Raw genomic sequence first — 16,371 nt, forward strand, 5'->3', positions numbered from 1 at the left:
GCCTCTATCTACCTCTAGCGGCCACCTACCGCCTTTATCTACCTCTAGCGGCCACCTACCGCCTCTATCTACCTCTAGCGGCCACCTACCGCCTCTATCTACCTCTAGCGGCCACCTACCGCCTGTATCTACCTCTAGCGACCACCTACCGCCTCTATCTACCTCTAGCGACCACCTACCGCCTCTATCTACCTCTAGCGGCCACCTACCGCCTCTATCTACCTCTAGCGGCCACCTACCGCCTCTATCTACCTCTAGCGACCACCTACCGCCTCTATCTACCTCTAGGAACCACCTACCGCCTCTATCTACCTCTAGCGGCCACCTACCGCCTCTATCTACCTCTAGCGGCCACCTACCGCCTCTATCTACCTCTAGGAACCACCTACCGCCTCTATCTACCTCTAGCGGCCACCTACCGCCTCTATCTACCTCTAGCGGCCACCTACCGCCTCTATCTACCTCTAGCGGCCACCTACCGCCTCTATCTACCTCTAGCGACCACCTACCGCCTTTATCTACCTCTAGCGACCACCTACCGCCTCTATCTACCTCTAGCGAGCACCTACCGCCTCTATCTACCTCTAGCGAGCACCTACCGCCTCTATCTACTTCTAGCGAGCACCTACCGCCTCTATCTACCTCTAGGGACCACCTACCGCCTCTATCTACCTCTAGGGACCACCTACCGCCTCTATCTACCTCTAGCGACCACCTACCGCCTCTTTCTACCTCTAGCGACCACCTACCGCCTCTATCTACCTCTAGCGACCACCTACCGCCTCTATCTACCTCTAGGGACCACCTACAGCCTCTATCTACCTCTAGCGGCCACCTACCGCCTGTATCTACCTCTAGCGGCCACCTACCGCCTCTATCTACCTCTAGCGAGCACCTACCGCCTCTATCTACCTCTAGCGAGCACCTACCGCCTCTATCTACCTCTAGCGAGCACCTACCGCCTCTATCTACCTCTAGCGAGCACCTACCGCCTCTATCTACCTCTAGCGAGCACCTACCGCCTCTATCTACCTCTAGCGAGCACCTACCGCCTCTATCTACCTCTAGCGAGCACCTACCGCCTCTATCTACCTCTAGCGGCCACCTACCGCCTCTATCTACCTCTAGCGGCCACCTACCGCCTCTATCTACCTCTAGCGAGCACCTACCGCCTCTATCTACCTCTAGCGAGCACCTACCGCCTGTATCTACCTCTAGCGAGCACCTACTGCCTGTATCTACCTCTAGCGAGCACCTACCGCCTGTATCTACCTCTAGCGAGCACCTACCGCCTCTATCTACCTCTAGCGGCCACCTACCGCCTCTATCTACCTCTAGCGGCCACCTACCGCCTGTATCTACCTCTAGCGACCACCTACCGCCTCTATCTACCGCCTGTATCTACCTCTAGCGACCACCTACCGCCTCTATCTACCGCCTCTATCTACCTCTAGCGACCACCTACCGCCTCTATCTACCTCTAGCGGCCACCTACCGCCTCTATCTACCTCTAGGAACCACCTACCGCCTCTATCTACCTCTAGCGGCCACCTACCGCCTCTATCTACCTCTAGCGGCCACCTACCGCCTCTATCTACCTCTAGCGGCCACCTACCGCCTCTATCTACCTCTAGGAACCACCTACCGCCTCTATCTACCGCCTCTATCTACCTCTAGCGACCACCTACCGCCTCTATCTACCGCCTCTATCTACCTCTAGCGACCACCTACCGCCTCTATCTACCTCTAGGAACCACCTACCGCCTCTATCTACCGCCTCTATCTACCTCTAGCGACCACCTACCGCCTCTATCTACCGCCTCTATCTACCTCTAGCGACCACCTACCGCCTCTATCTACCGCCTCTATCTACCTCTAGCGACCACCTACCGCCTCTATCTACCTCTAGCGGCCACCTACCGCCTCTATCTACCTCTAGGAACCACCTACCGCCTCTATCTACCTCTAGCGGCCACCTACCGCCTCTATCTACCTCTAGCGGCCACCTACCGCCTCTATCTACCTCTAGCGGCCACCTACCGCCTCTATCTACCTCTAGCGACCACCTACCGCCTTTATCTACCTCTAGCGACCACCTACCGCCTCTATCTACCTCTAGGAACCACCTACCGCCTCTATCTACCTCTAGCGACCACCTACCGCCTCTATCTACCTCTAGCGACCACCTACCGCCTCTATCTACCTCTAGGGACCACCTACCGCCTCTATCTACCTCTAGCGAGCACCTACCGCCTCTATCTACCTCTAGGGACCACCTACCGCCTCTATCTACCTCTAGCGAGCACCTACCGCCTCTATCTACCTCTAGCGAGCACCTACCGCCTCTATCTACTTCTAGCGAGCACCTACCGCCTCTATCTACCTCTAGGGACCACCTACCGCCTCTATCTACCTCTAGGGACCACCTACCGCCTCTATCTACCTCTAGCGACCACCTACCGCCTCTTTCTACCTCTAGCGACCACCTACCGCCTCTATCTACCTCTAGCGACCACCTACCGCCTCTATCTACCTCTAGGGACCACCTACAGCCTCTATCTACCTCTAGCGGCCACCTACCGCCTGTATCTACCCCTAGCGGCCACCTACCGCCTCTATCTACCTCTAGCGAGCACCTACCGCCTCTATCTACCTCTAGCGAGCACCTACCGCCTCTATCTACCTCTAGCGAGCACCTACCGCCTCTATCTACCTCTAGCGAGCACCTACCGCCTCTATCTACCTCTAGCGAGCACCTACCGCCTCTATCTACCTCTAGCGAGCACCTACCGCCTCTATCTACCTCTAGCGAGCACCTACCGCCTCTATCTACCTCTAGCGGCCACCTACCGCCTCTATCTACCTCTAGCGGCCACCTACCGCCTCTATCTACCTCTAGCGAGCACCTACCGCCTCTATCTACCTCTAGCGAGCACCTACCGCCTGTATCTACCTCTAGCGAGCACCTACCGCCTGTATCTACCTCTAGCGAGCACCTACCGCCTGTATCTACCTCTAGCGAGCACCTACCGCCTGTATCTACCTCTAGCGAGCACCTACCGCCTCTATCTACCTCTAGCGAGCACCTACCGCCTCTATCTACCTCTAGCGAGCACCTACCGCCTCTATCTACCTCTAGCGGCCACCTACCGCCTCTATCTACCTCTAGCGGCCACCTACCGCCTCTATCTACCTCTAGCGAGCACCTACCGCCTCTATCTACCTCTAGCGAGCACCTACCGCCTCTATCTACCTCTAGCGAGCACCTACCGCCTCTATCTACCTCTAGCGAGCACCTACCGCCTCTATCTACCTCTAGCGAGCACCTACCGCCTCTATCTACCTCTAGCGAGCACCTACCGCCTCTATCTACCTCTAGCGAGCACCTACCGCCTCTATCTACCTCTAGCGAGCACCTACCGCCTCTATCTACCTCTAGCGAGCACCTACCGCCTCTATCTACCTCTAGCGAGCACCTACCGCCTCTATCTACCTCTAGCGAGCACCTACCGCCTCTATCTACCTCTAGCGAGCACCTACCGCCTCTATCTACCTCTAGCGAGCACCTACCGCCTCTATCTACCTCTAGCGAGCACCTACCGCCTCTATCTACCTCTAGCGAGCACCTACCGCCTCTATCTACCTCTAGCGAGCACCTACCGCCTCTATCTACCTCTAGCGAGCACCTACCGCCTCTATCTACCTCTAGCGAGCACCTACCGCCTCTATCTACCTCTAGCGAGCACCTACCGCCTCTACCTCCCTCTAGCGACCACCTACCGCCTCTACCTCCCTCTAGCGACCACCTACCGCCTCTATCTACCTCTAGCGACCACCTACCGCCTCTATCTACCTCTAGCGACCACCTACCGCCTCTATCTATCTCTAGGAACCACCTACCGCCTCTATCTACCTCTAGGGACCACCTACCGCCTCTATCTACCTCTAGGGACCACCTACCGCCTCTATCTACCTCTAGGGACCACCTACCGCCTCTATCTACCTCTAGGGACCACCTACCGCCTCTATCTACCTCTAGCGACCACCTACCGCCTCTATCTACCTCTAGCGACCACCTACCGCCTCTATCTACCTCTAGCGACCACCTACCGCCTCTATCTACCTCTAGCGACCACCTACCGCCTGTATCAACCTATAGCAAGTACTTACCGTATATTATACTTACCAGCTAAATCTATATTCAGCAAGTACATACACTTTTTTTTATCTTTGTATTTTATAACTACCTACTATAAATACAGCGAGTACCTACTGTGTGTGTGTGGATGGATAGATATATTGGCAAGATGGCCAGGCTCAATAAACTCCAAATGCAACAGTCAGGATAAAATAGTACTGCAGTTTATTGTCACTTTCCACAATATATACAAGGTTGTGCTCTCCCACAAAATAAAACAAAAAGAAAATAAATCCTACTCCAACTTGGAGACTCACTAAACAACAGTGTTACTAACTATCCAACCGGCCAGCTAATCTGGTTCCCAGTTTTAACCCCTTAAGACCGCAGCCAAATGTACAAGTTGTGATCCAAAAAAAATGTAAACAAACCACAGAATTTTACTATATGTCTGTTCAACAATAATTTACCTCTTTCATACTAAGTGCACCCACACTTATTATATATCATTTTGTTCAAGGGAAACAGAGCATTCATATATGGAACTCCATTTTATATGAATAAAATCTAACAAAATTGAAAAAATTAAGAAATCTTGTTATTTTTCAATTTCAGCATGGCAATGTAACTGTTAATGTCAGAATACTGTTCAAAATGGGGTATGGCCAGTCTTTTGTAGTAGCCACTTGGGCACAAACCCTAGCCAAAGTTAGCGTTTTTTTCACATAAAATCTGTACTTTCACTGATATTATTGTTAGTATATAGTTTACTGCCCTGAAACACTCCTAGTTCTGCTCAGTGAGGTCTCACGAGCGCCATGGTACCCCCCATGTATAGGTTTTATGGTGTTTTGGAAAGTTACACGGTCATATATACGGCTTATCCATTTAGGCTTTATTACATTGAAATTTGGCAAAGTGATTTTCGGGGCCTATATCGCAGTTGAGAGAGCATGGCAGCCTGGGTAATAACATTTCCACTATTATGGCATACCATTTTCAAAAGTAGGCAACCCAGAGTATAAGAAATGGTGCATTGCAAGATGTTTGGTCTAACCACTTTATCAGAAATGAAGGGCCCACATAGGGGTTATAGCTTTATTTGTGCTTTTTCACGCACATGAACTCCATTTTCACAGGACATTTCATATTCCTGATATGAGTTATTGCAACAAAGCCTCGCTATTTGTATTTAACATTGTCTCCTGAATGTAACAGTACCCCCATGTACTAGATTTTCTGTTTTTTTTGGGGGGGGGGGGGGGGGGGGGGGAGTCACAGGGACAAAAATATTAGATGTCCTTTTCAAAGTTGGCAATTTGGCAAAGTGATTTTCTGGGTCTCTCTCGCCTTTGAGAAAGCATGGCAGCCTGGGTAATAACATTTCCACTATTATGGCATACCATTTTCAAAAGTAGGCACCCCAGAGTATAACAAATGGCATAATTTGAGATGTTTGGTCTAGCCATTTTAACAGAAATGCTGGGCCCATGTAGCGATTTCTACTTTGATTTTTGTCTTTTTAATCAGATAAATAGCATTTTCACTGGAAATGTCATAATCCTGATATTAGTTAGTGCACTAGAGACTTAGTATTTTGATTTAACACTGTCTATTGAATATAACAGTACCCACATGTACCATGTTTCCAGGTTTTTATTATATCACATGAATAGAACAGTACCCCACATACACTTTGATCTGAAGGCAGAGAGAGGCAGATAGATCTTTGATATCACATAGAGAGTCACTGTGTGAGAAGTAAAAAAGGCACAGGGGGGCCAGGCATGCCCGCCGACCGCGATCTGCAGCGGCCATGTGCCGCCGGCCACGTGGGGGGTAAGACCGCACAGGACGTTCTATGCCGTTCTACGGCATTTAGAGCCGGCCAATTAAGGACGGCATAAAACGTCCTTCGGTCTTAAGGGGTTAAACAAAGTCATATACAGCACTTTAAGCAGGTTTCACACAGTACCTTTTACTCAGAGTCTCAGAGTCTCAGAGTCTCAGAGTCTCAGAGTCTCAGAGTCTCAGAGTCTCAGAGTCTCAGAGTCTCAGAGTCTCAGAGTCTCAGAGTCTCAGAGTCTCAGAGTCTCAGAGTCTCAGAGTCTCAGAGTCTCAGCCTTAACTGCCTCCTCTCTCCCAGCTGTTAGACTCTCTGATGTCTTCAGCGGCTAACCTTTTAAAACCCTAGTGCTGGTTAATTACATTCACCTGGTTGATAACATTCAAGGGGTGACTCCCCCCAATTAACCCCATCATGCTGGGAATAGAGAGCGCTCCAATCTATTACTAACATAGAAAGCCTCTCTGACCCTGCCACAATATATATAAATAAATATGAGATACAGAATCTATATACCATGTACAGAGGTGTATTATTGGGGTACAGTACTTTAGTGGTCATTACTTTATATTTGGAGCGCTCACATACCATTTTGTATTTTTTATAATTATGATTAAGTCGCTCCTCTGTATGTGATGCAGCCCGGTTTTTGATGTTTATTATTTTTTATTCTTTTTGTCAGTTACCTTGCATTGGTTTTGGTATTTTGTTATCTGTATTACTGGGGTTCACAGAGCATTCTATAAGCGGGTACATGGTATTCTATTGGGGTTCACAGAGCATTCTGTAAGCGGGTACAGGGTATTCTATTGGGGTTCACAGTGCATTCTGTAAGCGGGTACAGGGTACTCTATTGGGGTTCACAGAGCATTCTGTAAGCGGGTACAGGGTATTCTATTGGGGTTCACAGAGCAGTCTGTAAGCGGGTACAGGGTATTCTATTGGGGTTCACAGAGCATTCTGTAAGCGGGTACAGGGTATTCTATTGGGGTTCAGAGAGCATTCTGTAAGCGGGTACAGGGTATTCTATTGGGGTTCACAGAGAATTCTGTAAGCGGGTACAGGGTATTCTATTGGGGTTCAGAGAGCATTCTATAAGCGGGTACAGGGTATTCTACTGGGGTTCACAGAGCATTCTGTAAGCGGGTACAGGGTATTCTACTGGGGTTCACAGAGCATTCTGTAAGTGGGTACAGGGTATTCTATTGGGGTTCAGAGAGCATTCTGTAAGTGGGTACAGGGTATTCTATTGGGGTTCAGAGAGCATTCTATAAGCGGGTACAGGGTATTCTATTGGGGTTCACAGAGCATTCTATAAGCGGGTACAGGGTATTCTATTGGGGTTCACAGAGCATTTTGTAAGGGGGTACAGGGTATTCTATTGGGGTTCACAGAGCATTCTGTAAGCGGGTACAGGGTATTCTATTGGGGTTCACAGAGCATTCTGTAAGCGGGTACAGGGTATTCTATTGGGGTTCACAGAGCATTCTGTAAGTGGGTACAGGGTATTCTATTGGGGTTCACAGAGCATTCTGTAAGTGGGTACAGGGTATTCTATTGGGGTTCAGAGAGCATTCTATAAGCGGGTACAGGGTATTCTATTGGGGTTCACAGAGCATTCTGTAAGCGGGTACAGGGTATTCTATTGGGGTTCACAGAGCATTCTGTAAGTGGGTACAGGGTATTCTATTGGGGTTCACAGAGCATTCTGTAAGTGGGTACAGGGTATTCTATTGGGGTTTGTAGCGGAGTAGTTGTGTAATCCACGGTATCTCCGCTGGTAGTCAGATTCAGCATACAATAATCCATGTAGCTTAGATACAATCCCTTTTCCCCAAGAACTAGACGACACATAGTTTGGGAGTCAACTCAGCTTTTATTCCAATGCAACCGTTTATATACAAGTCCCCATGCAAGGGGTTTCCATAATGACATTGCAGGGGTTTTCCCCTGGTGGACTCTGTGGAAAACTTAACCTGCAATGCTATTTCCCATCATGCATGGCTGTACTGGAGAGATAATTGCGCAAGAATATACTGTTAATTACATTATCTCTCCGTACAGCAAAATATACCATTTAACATAAAAATACATAACTTAAACAATTTTACTTTGAATTGGCCGAATGACCCTTCATTGAATGGCTGGGATCTGAGCGCACCATCTGGTGAACTACCACTCAGATCCATTCCTTAGAATAGGAAGGCCATTAGAATGAAGGGTTCATACGAATACACATTGACATTATACAGTGATATGTGGGCTGTTGGAATATATGGGTTCGTGAAGTTTAATCTGTCGAACGCCGCTCTATTTTCACGAATGGGGTTAATCATACGAATGACATGGAAGTCCAGCGGTGTTCATGAGGTCAAGTAGCCGATTTTAGTTCCAGGCACTCGACGACCAAACACCGCTGAGTGTTCGTAAGCAAAGATGGCCGCCGCCACGTGTTCGGTTATACGAACGGCAGCCACCCATAAAACCATTAATGTTCTGTGGTTAGAATGTTGCCAGTTCGTTAATTGGAGACACACGACTCCATTGTGTGGTCTCCTGTTCGTCTGTTCATTCGTTTCACGAACAGAATAGTCCAATATTGTTCGTGCAACTAGCGTACGAATGCCCTCAGTCTTTTAAAATGGAAAATCAACACATGAACACAGTCTTTGGTATACTGAAGTGGCTAGGTCTGCCACAGGGTTCACAGAGCATTCTATAGGTGGATACAGGGTATTGTATTGGGGGGTTCACAGAGCATTCTATAGGTGGGTACATGGTATTTTATTGGGGTTCACAGAGTATTCTATAAGCCGTGGCACATAATATGGAAGGTAGTTCTGTGTGTAGGGGTCAGCGAGCAGCCTCTGTCGTTGGATAATTCATGTTCAATGTATGTTCTCTGATGCATGAAATGTTCTATTCATATTTACAGTGAATGATGTTAATCTAGTGTAATGCTTGAAGTGTTATGTGAAGTGCATTGGAAAAATGGCTTGCAAATTAGCCTCTCATTATTATTAATAATTTTATTAAAAGCCCTAAATATAGGTCACAGAGCATTTATTAAGAAATGCGTTGACTTATATTTGTTGATCAGCGTACCATTTATTTATTCTGCGTCTTCCTTCATCTTATGTATTTCTTGTGTAGTCTGATCTGTCAGGATCCTGTGCTCAGCAGAAGATCCGTACTAACTGTCAAAGAGGAAGGAGGTTTATGGTCTACATCTGTAACGAACGCTAGTTTAACCGATACACGTTCGCCTGTTTTCTCATTATAGCTCGCAGTTCAGGTGTTGATTCGAACGATTCTCCAAACGAATGTCAGCCTTCCAAGTGTATTCTCCCAGCAAAGTGGACAGGCACCCAAACATCAGTTGTAACTGGAATGATTTTAATGGTGCCACACTGGCTTTTATGCAAGTCCCCATGCAAGGGGTACTACCACATGGACCGTGTAGGGGACTCCAACACAAAGTTACAAACCAATAACAACAGGGTTACAAAGTATGACACTCCTATAACAAACATACAATCCCTCCTCTGTGCCTGGGAGATAATTGAGTCAGATACTGTAATAACTCAATTATCCCTAGGCAGAAAAAAACTAATTTTCCACAAAACTTCAAAAGTACCCCAAAACACATAAAATCCCCATTAATGTTACATTCCCTGATAGCCCTGATCTGGGTGACCCAACATATCTAAAAATCACCCAGATCAGTTCAAGGGTTTAGGAGTTTCATTGAAGTCTTAGTTTGACCGACCGCACACAAGGCTCTTAATAGTTCCATGAGTTTAGGTTATGCAGTCGGTCTATTTCAGAAAGTCTGTAAACCGAAAAAAATCCCAGAATAGTTCCCCCTGGCTCATAGTAGCGTTTGTTCCCCTAGTTCTTGGGACGAAAACTACCGAAGAGCGCTCTCCTTGCTGGTCGGGAAAAGGAAGCAGGTGTTCGCAAAGTCGAGTGTTCGATTTTAGTTCCAGACACTCGATGACCAAGTCTCGCTGCCTCCACGTGCAAACAAGATGGCCACCGTTTTCTCCTGCACATAGTCTTCGACTATACGAACGGCGGCCACACAAGGAGTGCAATTAATTCACTGTTCTCTTTGAAGTTAATGAGCCAGGGGGGTGGTCGATATTCGGTAGTTTCAACTACCGAGCGGAAAAAATGTCAAAGTACTGAAATAATAGGGTAATTTCTTCACAACATCCATGAGGCCTTCCCCTGTCCTCTACCAGGCACCCGGTGATCGATACCAGGCGCCCTGTGCCCGGTGATCGATACCAGGTGCCCTGTGCCCGGTGATCGATACCAGGCGCCCTGTGCCCGGTGATCTATACCAGGCACCCGGTGATCTATACCAGGCGCCCTGTACCCGGTGATCTATACCAGACGCCCTGTAATACTTTTAACATAACTCCATACACTGCAATATAGGCACCCGGTTATGCCTTATTATATGACAAGATAGTATCCCTTGCACTGCCCCTCTATTCAATGTAAAATCATTCCATCGCATTGAAGTGGTTATAGTGCCTGGAGTCCCCTGCAGCTGTCCCTCTATTCAATGTTAAACCTTTTTCAAGCAGTTTAAGACTGGCTTCCCGTAGCCCCACCCCACTTGAGGTGTGGCTACGGCGGAGATTACACACTTCCTTCTAGCCATACCGATCTATACCAGCAATGGGCGCTGTGATAGGCTGAAAGCAGTCAGCTGACACTCTCAGTCAATCACAGCTGCCCACTTCTGCACAGGCTAATACTTTCTCATTAGTTGAAGCAGTACAGAGGGGATTTAAAAACAACATTAAAAACACTTTAACACTGAAAGGGAGTTTGGCGACAGGGGACTCCAGACACCATAATAACTTCAATGAGATAAAGCAGTTAGACTGCCTACAGTGTCCCTTTATGTGTTTGTTTGCCTGGGTTTCTCACAGACCACGGTTGTGTTCTAACTGGGATAATTGGGAGTACCGGTATATTGTATTTCTTTTTTTTTTTTTAAATTCTTTATTTTGGTTGTGCATTGTTGAGTACTTATGAAACATAAACATGTCAAATAAGAGCTTTACATCTTGAATCAGGCAATAAAATTATACATGTTGAGAGTGCTGCACATTTTTTTTTTAAAGAAGAGAAAAACATTAAGGAATAGTGGCGTTCAGTGTGTTGGGTGTAGATGAGTGAAGAGTATATTCTCATAGGCTACGCACTGACTATGATTATGAGGTACATAGATGTAAAGGTAAGGTGATGAGTCTATTACAGCTTACTGGTGAGTAGGAGATCAGACCTTTAGATAAACATGCGTGCAGTCTGTAGATTATTAAAGGCAGGTATAGAAGCTGGGAGCTGTAATTGAGTATGTTGAACAGTGCGGAGAACCAGGCTGTAGGGGATATTAAAAGGTGGTATCACCGTGATGAGACCTGATTTTACTTAATATAAACTCAGGGCTGGGTATAGGTCTAAAGTTACATGTAACGGTTTCCGCGTTAGGGTGTTCGTAGTGTGGGTGGTGCCCTCGTCTTTTCAGGGAGGGGGTGCTGCGTGCCTTCGTGGAAGGCCGACCTCTCAGTGGAGGTATTGCCCCTAACCAAGGGGGTAGCGGGGGGGTATAAATGATTCAGAGGTTGCGCATGTGTGGCTAAGAAGAACCGGACTAGGTTTATAGGAGGCATCTCTTTATGGGTGCCTCGTGTTGTGGTAGAATGCCTAATCTCCCTACTCCTGGGTGGTACAAGTCGAGGATCTTGTCCTCGTGTGGGAGATTCTGCAGTGGTAAACAAAAGAAAAAAAAAAAACATATGTATAACAACATTTGGTGAAAATAAGCAAATAAAATCATAGCGATAAATTTTTTGCAACTTCGCAACTGTGCGACTTAGAGCTGCTGGTCGAGTAAGGCCCCTCAGTGGGTATAGGTCGGTCTAGGAATGTCTCTGCCAGTCAGGTGTCCAGCTGGCTATCGCTTGCTGATCTTGGCACAAATGGTGTCACATTGGATGGGTCCCATCCGTGGGTGCGATTTAGGCCCGTCGGGGCCGCCGTCTCCTCCTGGGTATCCAGAGCTGCAAGGAACGCAGGAATATCAGTCCCTGTGGTTATTTTACGGATAGTCCCTTTATGTGTAATAAGAAGTGATCGTGGGGGTCCCCACCTGTAGGGCACTCCTGCCGCCCGTAGTTGGGCCGTGACGTGGGTCAAGGATTTTCGCCACTGCAGGGTGGCTTTGGATAAGTCCTGGTAAAAGGACAATTGTGAGTCCTCAAATGTAATTGGGGTCTTGTTTCTTACCACTGTCATTATTTGCCCCTTGTCGTGAGGTAGTGCGCAGCGGAGAATAACATTGCCCGGTGTTGTAGTGTTGGTAGCATTGGACGTCGGTAGGCGATACATCCCAGCGATGTTTACTTTTTTGGCGGTGGCGGGTGGCAGCACTGTGGCTAGTAACCGTCTTACATAGTGTGGTAGTTCCTCCTGAGGTATGGTGGCTGGTATGCCCCTGATTTTAATATGGTTGCGGCGGTACCTGTCCTCCTGTGTTGCCACTTGTATTGATAGAGCCTGTTGAGCTGCCTGTAGTTGGGCTATAGAGGTCTGTATATTGGAGGTGTCTTGACGGAGCTCTTTGACCTCTGCTTCTGTAGCTGCCAGTCTGCCTGTGAGCTGCTGCATGGAAGATTTCAGGATGGGCAGGTCAGCAGCAAGTAGGCCTTGAATGTCCTGTAGCATAGTAGATAGGATTTGGAGGTCCTGTTTAGTTGCAGGCTCAGTGTTGCTAACAGAGGCTGTGGACTGTGGCTGTGCGTCGTCTTTTGGGCTTTGCAGCTGGGGTGCTGCAGGGGCAATTGTGTGGGGAGGCCCTGGTGAGGGTGGGTGGTCGGGGGCCGCCATAGTGGCTGATGTGTGTCGTTGGAGCATGACACCTATGTCCCTCTGTTCGGGTACGTTACCGGGGGTGGATTTCTGAGTTCTGCGCCCCATGGATGTATTGGCAGTCGTTGGTTGGGGTGACCACAGCTCCGCTGCGTTTTCGTCAGGATCCCCGCCCCAGAGATACTCGAGGTCGCGGTATGAAGGCTTGTGGTAGGCCCCGGTTTTGCGTTTTGCCTTCAGATGCTTCGGGGAGTACTGGAAGGGCATCTGTGGATTCAGCAGGGTGTCCCCGGGCTGTTTAGGGCGTTTGCAGTGTCGGATGGAATATTGTATTTCACATTAGCAAGGGATGTGGCTGAGTACCTGTCACCATCCCACGTTTTTTTAGTTTTTTTAAATTCTTTATTTTTTCGAAGTGCATGGGTAATTACACAAGATTAAATTGGTGAATAACATTGCATATGGTATTCATGTAAATGACAAGATATGCTGCACTTCTTTTTTATAATAATAAAGGTAACAAGAGTGAGTAGCCTTATTGACTAGAAAAGCATATGATAGAGCATTCGATTTAAACTGGCAATAAGTATTATGAAATCTGCATAATGACTGAGTTAGCAGTATTGGGATTAGCGGGGTGGCCCCACTGCGCTGTAGTATGCGAGTTACAGGTTGTTATTAAACAAGAGTTGTTATGCAGTTGGGACACTTGTGAAGTCATTGCATATGTGAAAGTAAGTGACATGTTTGAAACACGCTAAAAACTAAAAAAAAAAAAAAAAAACGGAACACAGAAATGTAACTGTATGCTTTGCCAGGCAGTGCAAGGTGTAAAATAAGACTGGTTAATTACCAGCTGGTCATTAGTGACCGTTGGTTAAGTGTAGACTGGTAGTGTATGTGCTGCTATACTGCTGAGTGAAACTGTGAAGACACGTGCACTGTGGATTGAGTTATGTAGGGGGATAACAGCATGCAGTGTAAGCTGCAATAACCCATAGACGTGGAAATATGATGCAATCTTTGGCTTAAGGAGTGTGTCCAAGTTAATTCTTGAGCCTAGGCTAGCAGGTAACTTAAGCATCCCAGGAGGTGTGCGGCAGGGTCCTCCTTGGTAACATGGACGTGGCAGCTCAGCCAATGCCCGCCCTGGAGGCCATGCATGCGTGCACGGGGTGGGGCTTTCTGGGCGTTGGTGTTGTGGGCACTGTCCGTGGGGGTAGATGTATTCCGTGTCACTTCCAGGTAGGAACACGATCCCCTCTGTGGGCCGTGGCATGTGTCTACTCACAGCTTGCTGGTATGCGGTTGACTTCGTAGAGGGTAGCAGCCTGTGCTGTAGGGCTCCATGTCTTGGGTCAGGCGAGGTGTTTGTGTGTGGGGCCAGCGTGGCGCTCCTTTTTCCGCATGTGTGGGGACGGGTGTTAGTGCCCGCGTGCCCGGTAGTTGCTTCCCGCTTTGCAGGTCGTTTGCCCTTTCCCCGCCAAGTAGCCGTTTTGGGGGTCCGCGGTAGCGTTCCGTAATGGCGGCGCCTGGTGGCATGGCGGATCCACGCGGCCACCGCTTTCACCGCTTGATGGTGTGTTGCTCCTCGGTTGCGGAGTATTGCCCAGAAGCGTTCACAAAGCTGGTCCATGGTTGCTGTGGGCTGATGCTGCGGCTGGATGCTTTTCCCCTTTAGCTGGGACCTGCGTTGGGCCGCCATCTTGGCTGTGCTGTAACGGTGCTAAACCCTTGAAAGCCCTGTGGCCCTGCGGGCCGTCCTTGGGTGCGCTTAGCGTGGCTGGGAAGGACCGGGATGACCCCCGCCGGTCCAAGTGGGGGGGGGGAAGGGTGTTCACCAGGTCGTTCCTGGGCCGGGGAGAGCGGCCGTCTCGCCCCAGCTCTGAGTACTGTAGGCCGCGATCGGCGTTTAACTCTCCCTCCTCCGACGGGCGCCGGGATTGCGGTAATCGATTCCGTGGTGCACCCCCAGCATGGGTAGTGCACCCTAAGATGTCAGCAGGTTGGGTAGTCTCCTCTTTACCGGCAGATTTGTGCCCGCCGGGCAGGAGAAAATTCGCCCCGCGTCTACTCCGCTTGGTGGTCAAGCTCCGCCCCCCATCCTACGTTTTTTGATAATTTTTTTTGAGAGCTGATAAGTGTTTTATTTTGTAGAGCAGCTACTTTGTTTGAGCTAGAGGAGCCTAAATATTTCAATTCTCAGCAGTTTACCCGCAGTCTTATGCAATATGCAGTAATGTTTGTTCTTTACAGCAAACGTCTGCTACAAAACACACACTTTCTACAAGTAGTGTTGTCATAAATAGCCTTCAACAGCTTTTTTTTTTTCATCACCAGCAGCTACACTGGATCCTGCACATATTTTGGAACAGAAAAAAAGAGGATGTCGTAGACTGATATATGTTAAAAGGACACTATAGTCACCCAGACCACTTCAGCTCAATGAAGTGGTCTGGGTCCAAGGTCCCCCTCAGGTTTTAACCCTTCACATGTAAACATAGCCGTTTCAAAGAAACTGCTATGTTTACTGTGACGGACCGCTGGCACCCCGACCGATTACCTCCGCCAATCGATGCTCCTAGCGCTTGCCGAGGACTACGAGCACTCCAACCGACACCATCAGCACTGCGGACCCCACTTCCAGCTATGCAGCTGCACTGGGGTCTCGCCGTCTCTCACCCACCCTGGATCCACGACCAGGATCCAGCTTCCAGTGGGTGAACCTCTCCTAAATCCAGAGAGCGTAGCAAGAACAAATCAAGCTCTTACAAGAGCTTACTCTGGGGAGTGAGTGATTATAGCAATCCCCAGAGTGTAGGTATCCAAGCATGAGCCAAGGCTTTAAGAAAGGTGCAAGTAGGTCTGGTTTATTGAGGGCTACCTGCCCGGTATTTATGCAAGTGTCCACCAGGTGGACACTCCCCTAGGGGACCTGATGGAACAATGGGACACATATTGGATATTAGCCAATCACAGACAATACAAACAAAACACTCCCACAGTGACATCACAATCCCTCCTCTCTATCCTGGAGATAATTGGGAAGTAATCAAATTATCTCCCAGGACAGAGGCAAGACTCCATTAGCCACATGGTTACAAAAAGACATAAAATTACACAATGTAACAATTACTACATAAAACATAGACATGCAACATATTCCCAGATAGCTTAGATCTGAGCGCACATTATTACCAAATGGCGCTCAGATCACATACATACAGTTAAATCGCCATGGAGCCAAAGTCTTTTCCATAGTCTTTCGTTACACGAATAGGCTCCATGGCATGGCTATCTGGGGTAGCACTACTCACATACTGAATGTCCCGAACTCCCCGGCAGAAATACAGGTTAACATGAGTTCATCTAACGTCTGTAGATAACTGTAGATAACTGTGCCGAGCAGTCATCTTGTTCTGCTATCGTTACTGCCAGGTACAATATCTGCTTTCACTTCTTAGAGACTACAGGTAAATGTAGGATGCCTATATCT

At 48.3% G+C, this 16,371-nt stretch overlaps 1 protein-coding gene across 2 annotated transcripts in view; it reads left to right on the forward strand.

The window, feature by feature from the left end:
• Positions 1-16,371, forward strand: part of HYDIN (HYDIN axonemal central pair apparatus protein) — a 205,005-nt gene that overhangs the window by 213 nt on the left and 188,421 nt on the right. The window lies entirely within an intron of this gene.

The sequence above is a fragment of the Pelobates fuscus genome, chromosome 12 (genome assembly GCF_036172605.1).
Source record: "Pelobates fuscus isolate aPelFus1 chromosome 12, aPelFus1.pri, whole genome shotgun sequence".
Taxonomy (NCBI): Eukaryota; Metazoa; Chordata; class Amphibia; order Anura; family Pelobatidae; genus Pelobates; species Pelobates fuscus.